The 13861-nt window shown below is 39.8% G+C and overlaps 1 protein-coding gene across 1 annotated transcript in view; it reads left to right on the forward strand.

The window, feature by feature from the left end:
* The first annotated feature begins 206 nt into the window (after positions 1-206).
* Positions 207-13861, forward strand: part of sim (single-minded) — a 434059-nt gene continuing 420404 nt past the window's right edge. The window contains exon 1 of the mRNA XM_067144541.2: positions 207-323. The gene's annotated coding sequence lies outside the window, so the exon portion shown is untranslated. The remainder of the gene's footprint in view (positions 324-13861) is intronic.

Consider the following 13861-nt stretch of genomic DNA (forward strand, 5'->3'; position numbering starts at 1 on the left):
ACTTGGCAGCCATATTACTGCCGGGCGACTGCGTGTTGATTGGTTGCAGCCCTCCTCTCCCCTGAGTGTCACGCCAATAGGCAGTGGGAGCAGGAGGAGCTAAATGCCCGGTGTTTCCCCCCCTCGATGTTTAACCTCCGCAGCAAGCATGCTAGGTATAGCAGCTTATGTGTGACACTTTGCTCAGGCACGGAGTTGTCGTCCGGAGTGCACTAATTCAAGCGAGTAGTAGAGGGAACAAGGTTGTGCTATACCAGCAACGGAGAGAGAATCGTTCGTGCCCCGGGCTAATTAGGCCAACAGCTCAGAGATTAGCGTTTGAGGTAAGTGCATGGGCACGGACCCACTGTTCTTATCTGCCGACTGACCTCGCCATCGGATGCCACCACACGCGCCGTCTTGTAGACACCCCAGGCCCATGTGCGGTCACGTCTACCCCATACTATAAATGTTGGGGAGTCTTGGCTTCAGACAGCCACTGTACTCTCGACTTCCTAACCACCAAGATAGTACTTCATTTGTCTCGTCTCATCTGGTCAGCTTAGTCTTCTGCCGGGGTCATTCTCACTTTTTCGTCCGGATACGTTTCAGTTCAATAATATCCATTTATGCCGTATACACTTGAAGATAATGTATTCGTTAGTCAATTTCGATGCATATTTAGTGAAACTCACTGTAGCAGCAGTTCTTATAAAAAGCTTCACAAACATTAACTACTGCCGGCGCTCAGTACAGCTTGACCGTTTTAAAAAATGGTACAGTGTGACCGTTTTAGGAAGTAGTCGGCATAGACTCAATAATACAGAACACACACTTAACGACCCTAATAGCTCAACATCTGTACTTTAGTAACCCACGGGATAGTTTCCTTGTAATTTAATTTCGCATCTTAACCTACATCTTAGATTTGTATGAACTTATTGGAATTTTCACAATGGAATCAACCTAGGAATTCCATTACTCAATTTCATTAACTCACTTTCGCGAATTTCTGGATCGTCTTACCAAAAGCAATTTTCTTTGCAATTTTTACAAATTTCTTCGATTTTAATCATGACGATGCTGATTCATCACACAGACTTATAAAAACGTTATGTGCCTTGCTAGAACTGAATAGGCTCCAACGGTAGGCCTACCTGTTGTAGATATGGAGGTTGTGAATTCGAGTCATTTTAATTTTTCTTCAACATCGATCTACCTGTTTTCTTTCTTTATTTGATGATTTATTCATTGTTTTACTCGAGTTTCCTGGCAGTTGACAGGTAGATGAAGTATACTTCTTGGCGATCACTAGGAAGGAATTAAGAAAATTTTAAGATAGTTTTCGAGTTCAATGTCACCGTGTGGATTGGTGTGGAGGTGGTGGTGATGTTTGAAATGTTGTGGAGGTGCTTCCTACCTTGTTATGTGCTTATTTTGATTTAACGAAGTGAATGTGTGTTAATTCTCCGATGTCAAATTTTAGTGTGTAAATAATGTGTAACAATTTATTGGAATTATCAGTTCCAGAATGTTGAGTGTACATAACTACTGTTCTATTCAAGATGCTATTCGGAAATTGATGGTCAGCATTTATGATAGATAGGATTAATTATTTTTACCTAAAATTTGAGTTTCCAAATGAAAACTTAGGCCTATTCCTTGCACACTCTGTTTTCGTTTTAATCGTCAGTGGTTCATTTCACTTCAGCACTAAAACAGAGACTCCTGCGTTGCCATTTGTACGATATTATTCGTTGGTTCCAGTGTTTAAAAATAACTTCAATATTTGAGACAAAATTACGTTTTGTTGTGTTTATAACAAACCTAAACAATACTCTCAAGAATAATGATGCCATAGGATTAACAGTTGTTCTAAAACATCGGGAAAGTACAATATAGAAATCAAATAGAGCCCGTACTACAAAAAGTTGAGGAGGAAGCCAATGAAGCTTCACATTCCAGGCTTCTAGAATCGATTTATCCAGTATTCTTTCTTCGTTGTACAATGAGGACTCCAAACTACCTGGCGACGAAACGAATTTTCAGTTAGAATGTGAGAGTCGGTAAGTTGCTACGTCTGGGCTGATACATCGGATTCTCACCGCTGCATCTCCAGTTCAGATCTCGATTACTATGTGCAATCTTTGCGACTGAGTGACAGTGGAATAGTTTCCTTCGCCTTCTATATTTCTCATGCGACGTTCATTATTTCCTTGATGCACTCATTCAGTTATTCAGAAGTACCCCAGTGATGTGAAATTAAGTGATATGTGTCTGTACCTCGAATCTAAGTGCATCTTAAACCTCTGAATCGGCACTTGGCTTGATACAGGATAGACAGTAAACTATCAAAAAGTTCGTTCACAGTTTATAATCTCAATACATTCGTGAAAACAAGTGGTTGATATTTGTTTTACGCCCAACTACTTCTACTCTGATTTAATCTACGTGCCAGTAAATCTTCCTGCACGAGGCCGGTGTATTTGGACGGACACCTTCGATACTATCGGACTGAGCCAGAATCGAACCCACCAACTGGACTCAGAAGGCCAGCGTTTCTACCGTCTCAGCCAGTCATATCGGCTACCAAAATGGATTAGTTGTTTAACCTCTCTATCCAAGGTCCAAGGTTCGAATCCCGGCTCGTTTGACTAGTATTTAAGTCTGGTTAAATGCGAGAGACTCGTTATTTACTAGGCCTAACGTTACATAAACCCTCTTCAGGATAATGAACTATCACTACGGCGTTTCTTAAAACTGACAGCCATTGAACGGACGTTACTCACTTACATTATTATAATAATAATACCCGGAGGCCCCGGGTTCGATTCCAGGCCAGGTCAGGGATTTTTACCTGGATCTGAGGGCTGGTTCGAGGTCCACTCAGCCTACGTGATTACAATTGAGGAGCCATCTGGCGGTGAGATGGCGGTCCCGGTCTAGAAAACCAAGAATAACGGCCGAGAGGATTCATCGTGCAGACCACACGACACCTCGTAATCTGCAGGCCTTTGTGCTGAACAGCGGTCGCTTGGTATGCGATGGACCTTCGGAGCTGTTGCGACATTGAATTTGGTTTATTATTATTATTATTATTATTATTATTATTAGGCCTATTATTATTATTCGAAATGATTATAAACTAAAGGGCCCGACTCATTGGCTGAATGGTCAGCGTTGAGGCCTTCGATTCAGAGGGTCCCGGGTTCGATTCCCGGCCGGGTCGGGGATTTTACTCACCTCGTATTAAGTCTTCTGGCCCGGGAATAGGTGTTTGAGTTTGTCCCTACACTTTCTTCTTCATATTCACACAACACACTTCCAACCACCACAGAAACACGCAATAGTGATTAGCCTACATCCCGCCATAGGTTATAGGTTGGCGTCAGGAAGGGCATCCAGCCGTAAAACGTGGCCAAATCCACATGTGCGACACTGTTCGCATCCGCGATCCCACGGGTGTGGGAAAAAAGTGGTAGTAGAAGAAGAAGAAGAAGAAGATTATAAACTAAAGGATTTTCATTCATGCTTTTCAAAAATTGTTACCTGTTAATGTTGCGGGTAGGTTTTGAGTAATCAGCCTGAAGGATGGTTGGATCCTCAATACGCACCAGAGTAAGGGAGGAATTTGTAGGAAGAAATTAAATTCTTTGTTGAAGAGGCGCATTAGGCCAGGCTATAAATACCGTACGATGGTCTGATCCAATTCTCTATTGTAATAAGTTCTCGGCAAGCCTAATGCTAGCGTGCACTAACCGTTAGGTCTTTATAAATCTATTCAAAATTTAGTCTTCCTCAGTCCCAATATCAAATAATAGACACTATTAGGCCTAGCCAGGAATTCAGCAATCGGAAGCTGTCCATATTCACATCACGCAGGCTAAATGGAATGAAACACACATTAAAAAACACATGAAGCCTATTCCGAATCTTTATTTGCCAAAAATTAGGTGTAGGTTTAAGAGGAGACAAATTCATTTGTTTTCTCTTGCGCAGTTTGCATTTTATTCAAGAAAAAATGTTTGTACAAGCTGTAACCAACTAGACTATTTTATAAATCCCATTCTGATGTGTAGGCCTATGTCTTTTTTGTTGAAGGATGGGGAGGATTAAGTGAGTAGTAATAACGCAAGTAATAACGAACTACAAATAACCAGTAACTAAGTGACTACTGCAGCAATGCTTAGCAACTGGTATTGTATGAATGTGCGGTAGCCCTAGGCTATGATTAAGTAGGGCCTACGTAGCCCGGTCCTTGCCGAATGGTCAACTAAACATCGATGGTTTTCAGGGACGCAAGATGGGAAAGGGTAGGAATGGGGAGGTAACGTCCGTGACCTAAATTAAGGTCAGGCCCAGTATTTGCCTTGTGTGAAAATGGGAAACCACGGAAAACCATCTTCAGGACTGCCGACGGTGGGATTCGAACTCACCATCTCTCAATGCAATCTCACCGCTACGCGATCATACCCGCACGGCCAACTCGCTCGGTCATACACGGCAGTTGACACCCACCTTAATCGGAAAGGTCTGCCTTACAACGGCTGTTCACGACATTATTACTAAGTAGGCCTACGTTAATACAATTAGTATAAGACTGATCGATTAGTAGATTAATATTTTAAGAGGCATCGAGCCATCAGTTCCACACTTGAGAGGAAATGCAAGTGGAACAGTCAGTAAGAATGTTTTGAATGTAAGCTGCACTCTATTAGTTAAATCTAAAACCCGAAGCACCTTAATTCTGTTGGGATTTTAGTGGATTCGAAATACTTTGCAAGCACTGGAGGCTAGCCTGAGTTGAGATGCGTTTTGCTTCTTTTATTGACAGGTAATTAGGCTAAGAGTAATAATTCCAGACATAACTTCTCGCCTTGTCCAAATTATATTATTGAAAATCAATCTTTAAATATTACAGTCCTATGCAATGCTTCAAATTGCATTTAGTACGCTCTCGTACAACTGCAACGCAAGTCTGAAGTTTCGTTTAACAGAGAAACGCAGTGGATGGAGCCTCATATTTCGCAGACTACAACTGAAGTGGCGAGGTACTTAATATTCCAAGCAGTATCCAGTGTTGACTCAACAAGAGTAGGCCTATATTTTTAATAGCTTCTCTTAAATGTGGAATATTAACTTTTATTCACAAGATAAGTTTACAGTACAGTGGGGCGGACACCGTTCATGTCGAGTTTTCGTGAGTTTAATCTAGGCCTACATGGCTACAAAATCAATACCTAATTATTTGGAGATTCTCTCGAGTGTCTTCAGTTTTAGAGTCTTTAATGTTTCCGTTTTTCAAATGCCAGTTGTAAGCCGTTATTTAAGTCACCAGTCAGAGTAGCGTTATTGTAACATAGTAGGCATTACGTAACGTGCACGAGTTCGACTCTCATTTTTTCTTCCTTTCTTCGCTTTCTCTATATTCCTTCAAATGTCAGGTACAGGAGTCTCTAAATGTGAAACGTGAAACAATTGCTGAATTATATAGGCTACTTGATATAGCCTATGTCTACTATATTCTGGACTGTGAAAGCATCAGTCTATAATTAGAGAACATTTTGAAAGGGGTGAAATGGTTTTAGGAGTGGCGGACGCCGTTGTTATTTAACGCCAGTATTTATAACAGTGAGACGTGATATATATGAAAACTTAACACAGGATGTTTACTGCAACGTTGGTCTTAGTGCATCACTTCGATGCAGGCAAAGCAGATATTACTTCGTTGAAAGACTTGCGATGCAGATTTTCAGCATAATTTATGTTTTTCGCTGTTACTTAAATGACATACTATATCTCAAGGTCTAACTATAACACATTTGAGGGAGATTTGAGATATTAACTTGCACACAAATAAATGTATTATTTTTGCATTCTTTCTTTCTTTCTTTCTTTCTTTCTTTCTGAAGGAACGTTTTAAACCTGAATATTCCTCGGGTGTAGCCTAGGCCTATCACAGCTGCATTCTCTTGACCGAAAGAAAGAATTACAAATATAATTTCCCGCTGTATTCATCACGCGAATAGTATTTACATTTGAATATTCGAGAAAATTCAGTATTCAAGGCAATCGGGTAGCACTTAAGAAAAACACATTATCACAACCCATTATTCTCATTGAAAGTTTGGACGATTTGATTTGAATTTCGTTGTGTATCTCAGCGCCTAGCCATAGATCGGATATACAGCAGAGATAAGCTATAAGCCTACAGTTTATCTGGAACAGTTGGGGACTAGGGGTGTTCGAATAACTTAAATGATTTTTCGGATAACCAATTATTTACAAAAAGATGTTAAACACAAAACTGTATATATTTTGTATCACACGTCTTACAAATAAATAAATGGCGTATGGCCTCCGGAGAGGCCTGGTGCAGGTCTTTTTCTAGTAGACGGCCTATTAGGCGACCTGCATGTCTGTGAAGATGAGGGCCCTACCTAGGATGGTTTCTAATGTTGAATACGCCACACGTACCCAATTAACCAAGTAAGGTTAAAATCCCCGACCCGGCCGGGAATCGAATCCGGGACCCTCTGAACCGAAGGCCAGTACGCTGACCATTCAGCGAACGAGTCGGACACGTCTTACAAATACCTTTACATAAAGTAATACGTTAAAAAAGGCCTACAGTTTAGGAAAAGAAGTCCAAAATGTTCTTTTCCTCCAAATCTGAGACTCGTCTTTTTTCTTTATTTTGCAGGTAAATCTCGCAAACGTTTTAAAGACAGCATCGTATTCTTTCTGTTGTTCTAACCACTTCATAGCCGTTTCAAGGCAGTGAATAGCTTTCTCACTGGAAGACAAGCTTCCATCTTCACTATCAAGTACACTCGCAAATTTTGTAATGGCAGCACTGTTCTCTATAATATCCGATGTTGCTGCATTGCCAGCTCCATATTCTGGAGCTAAGCTTGATCCACTAGCACCATTCTTCAACTGCTCTATTATTTTAACTTCATCGGAAACACTGAAGACAACGCGATTACGTTTAGGTGCCATTGTGAACGGCATAATTTGCCAACTGCACCATTTTCAGTTAACTGATGGTTCGGTTGAGCGGTATTCGGATAATTGATGCTCTACTGTATTAGCCTGCATAATGTAAGTTACCGGTATGTATTATCTTTCCTTTTACAATTTGCTTTACGTCTCACCGACACAGATAAGTCTTAAGGTGACGATGGGATAGGAAAGGGCTAGGAGTAGAAAGTAAGCGTCCGTGGCCTTAATTAAGGTACAGCCCTAGCATTTTCCTGGTGTGAAATTCGGAAACCATGGAAAACTCTCTTCAGGGCTGCCGGCAATGGGGTTCGAACCCACCAAGTCTCGAATGCAAGCTGATGGCTACGTGACCCAAACCACACGGCCACTTGCTCAGTATGTAAAATTAAATCGTGAGAAAGTGTAGGCCCTATATTGTTTCAATATCACAAGTCTGCAAATAATATTTTTGAAAAGCTGGATGGGGTTTTCAGTGAATTGTATGTAGGCTATTTTGGTGTGCTGAATCTGAAAATGACTTCCATTTTTCGCCATCACGTACAGCTTTGTTGCGAAAGAAGATATAATTTTATTGAATCAACACTGATCAGAAAAATTGTCTTTTTATTATCAAGTAAAAAATTAAATTTGTCATCCGCGAAACACAATTGATATATCAATGTTCAGTATTCACTGTTGGCCTGCGAAACCGTTTCTTCTTCTCTTTAATATTTCTGGTGAGCTTTAGTTTTCCGGTATTTCCAGTTTCCCGCTTCAGCATTCAGCAATAGTCACCCAGCATGTTCATGTCCCATCATTTTGTACTCCACATCTTCATTTTAAAAATCATTTTTAAAATAATGTTCTAATCAGGAATAGCTCATAAGTTGTTTTCCATTAAAAATTCAGCAGCTATACACCCAAAACACAATTTTTGTAAGAAAACCTGTCGTGATGAATTTTTCTTAGTATTTTTCTCATATTGAGCATGCATGAATCTCTCAGAAATAGTTGAAAAATACTATGCAGATTTTTTAGTTGCAGACCTGTGTAATCATTTCACAAAAGTAGAGACGAGGCGCTAAAATACCGGCAAGATATTTTAGGAAATCAGAGAAATGGAAAGGGTTTTGTCTGGGTCACGGCCGTAAAATTTGACGTAAAATACGTATCTCATGATAGGCACTATCTAAATAAAGTGACTAGTCAGTAAAGGTTTCAGATTTTACTGTTGACATTTTATTTCTTAGATCTAAACACATTTACTCGTCTTCAAGATCATAAGTTCCATATTATATTCCGCTAGTGGGACGGTAGATTTAAGCACTCGGTTAGGGCTCCAGTAGCGCGGAACTCGCCTCATGACAATCGGCCTCCGTAACTTTGAGATGAAAATGAAAACCTACAACCTGTTTTCCAGTCATTGGTCGGGTCAGGGAAATAATGAAATTAATCATATATAGGCTATTAGTACGATGGGGTCGCCACTCCCAAAGTGTTTTATTAATAACTGATAGATGCTATGAAATGAGAATGGAGAGTGGGTTTTCATCATCATTTCATCCTCAGCACGACGCGCAGGTCGCCTCGGACACTCCCGGCACTAAAAGCCATACGCCATTCCATTTTTTATGTTGCTGGAATGAAAGATGACAGGGAAAACCGAAGTACCCGGAGAAAAACCTGTCCCCCTCCGCTTTGTCCAGCACAATTTTCACATGGAGTGACCGGGATTTGAACCACGGTATCCAGCGGTGAGAGGCCGATGCGCTGCCGTCTGAGCCACGGAGGCTACCCGTAACTGTGAGATACCTTCCTATAAGCATTTTGGTGCTCGAATCTGTTCTTTTGGAGCATTATAATTTGTCTATTTATAACATTCTGTTGGCTTTGTAGAATAAAGAAAATTTGCCCTTGGAGATGTTCAAGAACACGCATACGTATTTTATTTACGCATTATTATTGCTAAACAACCATCTCAGCTTGGAGACCAGAAAATCATTTCTCAAGAACTTCGTTTGGAATGTGCTACTATATGGATGCAAAATCTGGACGTTAGGGAAACAAGGAAGAAACAAAACTTGAGTCTGCAGAAATGTGATTTTGGAGACGAATTACAAAAGTAAGTTGGATGGATAAAAATACAAATGACCTTGTTTTAAAGAACGCACAGGAGGTTCGATGTTTATTAAATACGATAACGAAGAGGAAAACAAAGCTCCTTGGACACGTACTGAGACATGACTCTCTTCTCCAAAACATCACTGAAGGTAAAGTACTAGGAAAGATAGGCTACTCAGGGGACGACCAAGGAAGTCATACACCACGAATTCCTTCGGTGAACTGGCATGTGGTTCATATAGCAACATGAAGAGGCCAGCAGGTGTGGCTACAGCCTTTAGTAGATTATTATTATTTACGCATTATTATTTTATTTACTTTCCATGTCAATTTGATATCAAGAAAATTCCACTCTAAAATTCAATGTGTCACTGAAATCAAACTAAGGAATAGGCTAGATTTTCGTTGAATTAACATTCCGACATCATGTTCACTGGTTGTAATGACGAACTAATTTTCGTGATACAGAGAGAAGATGCGATCTATTTATTTTGAGGCGTAGTTCGTAGTATCCTAGACTATAGGCCTACCTTGAAAGTAAAGTAAGTCCAGAGACTTCCAGTTTTTATTTTCGGGCGATACTTTGGCAGCCTTTGAAAAGTCGTGTCCTCGCAATCAATTGAGGTGGTGGAGATTTTAGACAACTTAAATGGAAATGAACAACGTTTTGGTCAATCACATGATAATCTCCTTACCGATCTGAAATTTCTGGCAGGACCGCTAATAAAGCAAACTACAGTATTACCGGTACACTGCGGAGGTGAATAGAGGATTTAAGGCTGTAGGGTAAGATAAAAGCGCAATAGATTTGTTAGTTATCAGTAAAATTGGATGAGAACTGTTCCTTTAAATTTATTTATATTCGCAATGTTGTGCAATAGTTTATATCTATTACTACTCAGTTTCATTGCTGATAATGGAATTCTTTGCACACGTTTGTTTGTTGGGGTGCAGCAGCATATTCAAAACAGAGGGAAACGTATTATTATTATTATTATTATTATTATTATTATTATTATTATTATTATTATTATTATTATTATTATTAGTTGAAAGCCATGTGGCTGGTAAGGATAATCTCACGAACATGTCCCTAACCTATATGACTGTAATGAAAGTTCGTTATAGGCCTATTGGGGATGTACCGCGAGCGTGGTAATTACAATGAAAATGAGTCCAGTAATACCTTTCAGTTTCCTTGGCGACGTGAGGACACAATTCAAATTTTAGTATCCGATTTCTAACTACTTGCGCTCTTATATTGAATCCTGTGTTCCGATATCATGATAAATTATCCTGCTGCGCTCTTATGACGAATCTCTTTCGATACAAGTTACGTTTGTTACGAGAACAGCGCGCGTTAAAGGGAACATACAACCTTTTAGAAATTCTGGGAAGTATCAGATCTATAGAGTAACAGTTACTGGTCTTTGTCATCGTGGCATGGATTCTTTTTTTTTCTATTGAGACAAGACGCCACTGGACGCAAAGCCACACTTCATTTAGCAGCACAATCAAGAGATTATAACGGACTGTGCTAAATGTTGTAACAGACAGAGCAAGGAAAGAAAGACAACCTTACTTCCTCCCCAAACCTTTTTATTGAAACTAGGCCGTCATCGAGGAGTTTTCTTTGAGACGTGCTAGCAAGAGTGAAAGTGATTAAAAGAAGGATAGGATTTTGAACCTACATGGTAAATAAATTAAGTTACAGATTCTCGGCATGTTAGTAGATTTCTTTTCGGTGTGCATACTAAGTTATTCACATTTAATTAACTTCTCAAAAGGAAACTAATAATATTACAGTATTTGTTTTATCGCCCCTCCAGTTACTACGGAGAGACGCAGAGTTGTCGGAACCGGGAGAGTTGGCCGTGCGATTAGGGGCGCACAGCTGTGAGCTTGCATGCGGGTGATAGTGGGTTCGAACCTCACTGTCGGCAGCCCTGAAGATGGTTTTCCGTGGTTTTCCATTTTCACACCAGGAAAATGTACCTTAATTAAGGCCACGGTCGCTTCCTTCCCACTCCTAGCAATTTCCTATCCCATCGTCGCCATAAGACCTACATGTGTCGGTGCAACGTAAAACAAATTGCAAAAAAGAGTTGTCGGAAGTTTGACCCACGAGAGCCGTTAACGTGCCAGCACCTAACTACACTGTCACATTTAAACGTCATTAAATACCATCGACCTCGTCGAACTCTCTTAGGAACAGAAATCAGCGACAGTTTGCACTACTGTAAGGTCGACCCACGTAAGGGGCTTAAGCATCTTTAGTAATCAGTTTTGTGGATTTCTTTCTGTGATGTTGTTGGACTTGTTTCTCGGAGTCCATGTGAAGAAGCTCACAAAAATAGTTAAGTTATTATCACGATAACCGTCATTGGTGCCGGGATTTTAACCAAGGATCTGTGAACGATGGGCCTATGCAGTCGCTACGTGCAGCGCAGACGCGTTCGAGTTGGGCCCCACGGTCGAAGCATTCTCATGAGGATTTCCGTCGATCCTCGAAGGGTCGAGGTCTAATTGCGCCCCTGTTCAGTGGGGTAGGTTTCTCCATTCGTTAATGTTCGACCACTCGTTTTTATTTTCATGCCATTCTTAATATTAACAAGTCAGGCTCAATGGCTAAATGGTTAGCGTGCTGGCATTTGGTCACAGGGATCCAGTGTTCGATTTCCGGCAGGGTCGGGAATTTTAACCATCACTGGTTAATTTCGCTGGCATGGGAGCCGGGTGTATATGGTGTCGTCTTCATCATCATTTCATCCTCATCACGACGCGCAGGTCGCCTACGGGTATCAAATCAAAAGACCTGCATCTGGCGAGCCGAACATGTCCTCGAACACTCCCGGCACTAAAAGCCATACGCCATTTAATTTCGATATTAACAAGTATCAACATTACATTTTAATATCAATTAAAGACAGTTATTGACATTATTACATCCCCATTTAATGATTACCATAATAACGTCTTCATTAAGTACGTATTTTAACAAACATAAAATAAGGTTTAAAAATTCATTTATTATTAAATCTTTACTTAATCACTAAACCTAACCTAACGTAGTTTTAAGTACGGACTTTACACCTCATTTAGAATTGCGTATTTTAACTGATTTCCAAAACTTATTTTAACTGATTTTCAAAGGTTGTGATTTATGGGGCAGTTCCATGGGGGTAATTTGACCCTCATTCCGAGCTGACCATGGGCTCAACTCAACCGTCCTTTTTACTGTATGGACATCACTAACCGTGGGTCCAACTCAACGTCTCCCGTACAGCGCGATTCCGTGCGACCGACTACAAAGGCTGGTGTCTATAAACCAGTATCATCAAGCTTCTTCGTAAATAAACCTGTTCTGAACACCGAAGGCTTAAAAAATATGTCTTCAGACTCTACTGCTCGGCAAAGAACAGTGGTAATTCTCAGTACTGATATTGCGTCTCGAAGAAGGGGGATATCTAACACAAGGGCAAGCACGTGGATCACAAAACGTCGGCAAGTTAGGAAACAATAGACAAGAACATGAGATGCATCTACATCCTTAAGTACAATGCTGCCAACGCTGAGTTACACTCTCACGTACGGCCCAAGCACCACTCCCACGATTGCCAACTTGTTTTTTAATCATTTCAGTGACACGATAGAAAGTATGGTGTTATTCAGACATCCGAAAAAGTCAGAGTTGTGTGTTAATAAGGCAGTTTAAAAATACGCTAGGCCCTACATATCAGTCAATTAACATGTTGTGTTAAATCGTCAAGGAGTACAAAACGCCGAACTTTCAACTTAAAATGACCTGAACACACAAGATTTGAGCGTTTAAACCATATTCAAGCATTTTAAGTATATATCATTTGCAAGAACTAGGAATCTCTAATTTTAATTCTTTTGTAATTCTACGGATAGATTTTTGAGAGTTAGTAGTAAAGGTGAATAGTAGTCTACCTGGTGCTAATCAACACTTGTTTTCATATTTAGGTGCAGTCTGAATTTTAATGCACTTTACAGTATAATTACACTCTCAACGTATAAGTTAAATTTTATTTTGTTTGTAAGAGTACAGCTCGGGCAGCAATCTATTTAAGGTTTTACAAATTTGAGAGCATTAAATCATATACAGATTTAGTTCTTTTTAACTGTATAAAGTACAGCTAATTTCTAAATATAATACACAATTTGCAGTTGAAATCGTATATTAAAACGTTACGAGTTGACTACTTGTTACCTGTTTATGCGTCTGTGGATGATATTTAAAAATGGGAGTACAATCCATTTTTTTTACAGTTACTGCTACGGCTTACCGAGACATTCCAGTTGAGTCCTATACGTTACATTGGTGTATATTAGTATGCCGATGATCTAAAATATTGGTCTACATTTTGAGTAGCCTATATAGATAATTTGAAGTAGGACCTAATTTATTTGTTAATTAAAGAGAATGTATAACGATCTTCTTTTGTTTAAAAATGATTTATATCCATCAATCATCATCAGTCACCACTAATATGCATTTAGGGTAGTCGCCCAGTGAGCAGATTCCTTATCAGTTGTTTCCCTAGTCTTAAATATCTTTTTAAAAAGTTGAAGATTTATTGAACACCTTTGATTAATACGATAGTTACACTCCCTAACTCCTCTTCCTATAAACGAATAATTGCCCCAATTTGTCCTCTTTATTTCCAACTTTATCTTCATATTGTGATCTTTCCTACTTTTAAAAACCATTACTCAAACTTATTCGTCTACTGATGTCTTTCCACGCCATCCC

Source organism: Anabrus simplex, chromosome 3 (genome assembly GCF_040414725.1).
Source record: "Anabrus simplex isolate iqAnaSimp1 chromosome 3, ASM4041472v1, whole genome shotgun sequence".
NCBI lineage: Eukaryota > Metazoa > Arthropoda > Insecta > Orthoptera > Tettigoniidae > Anabrus > Anabrus simplex.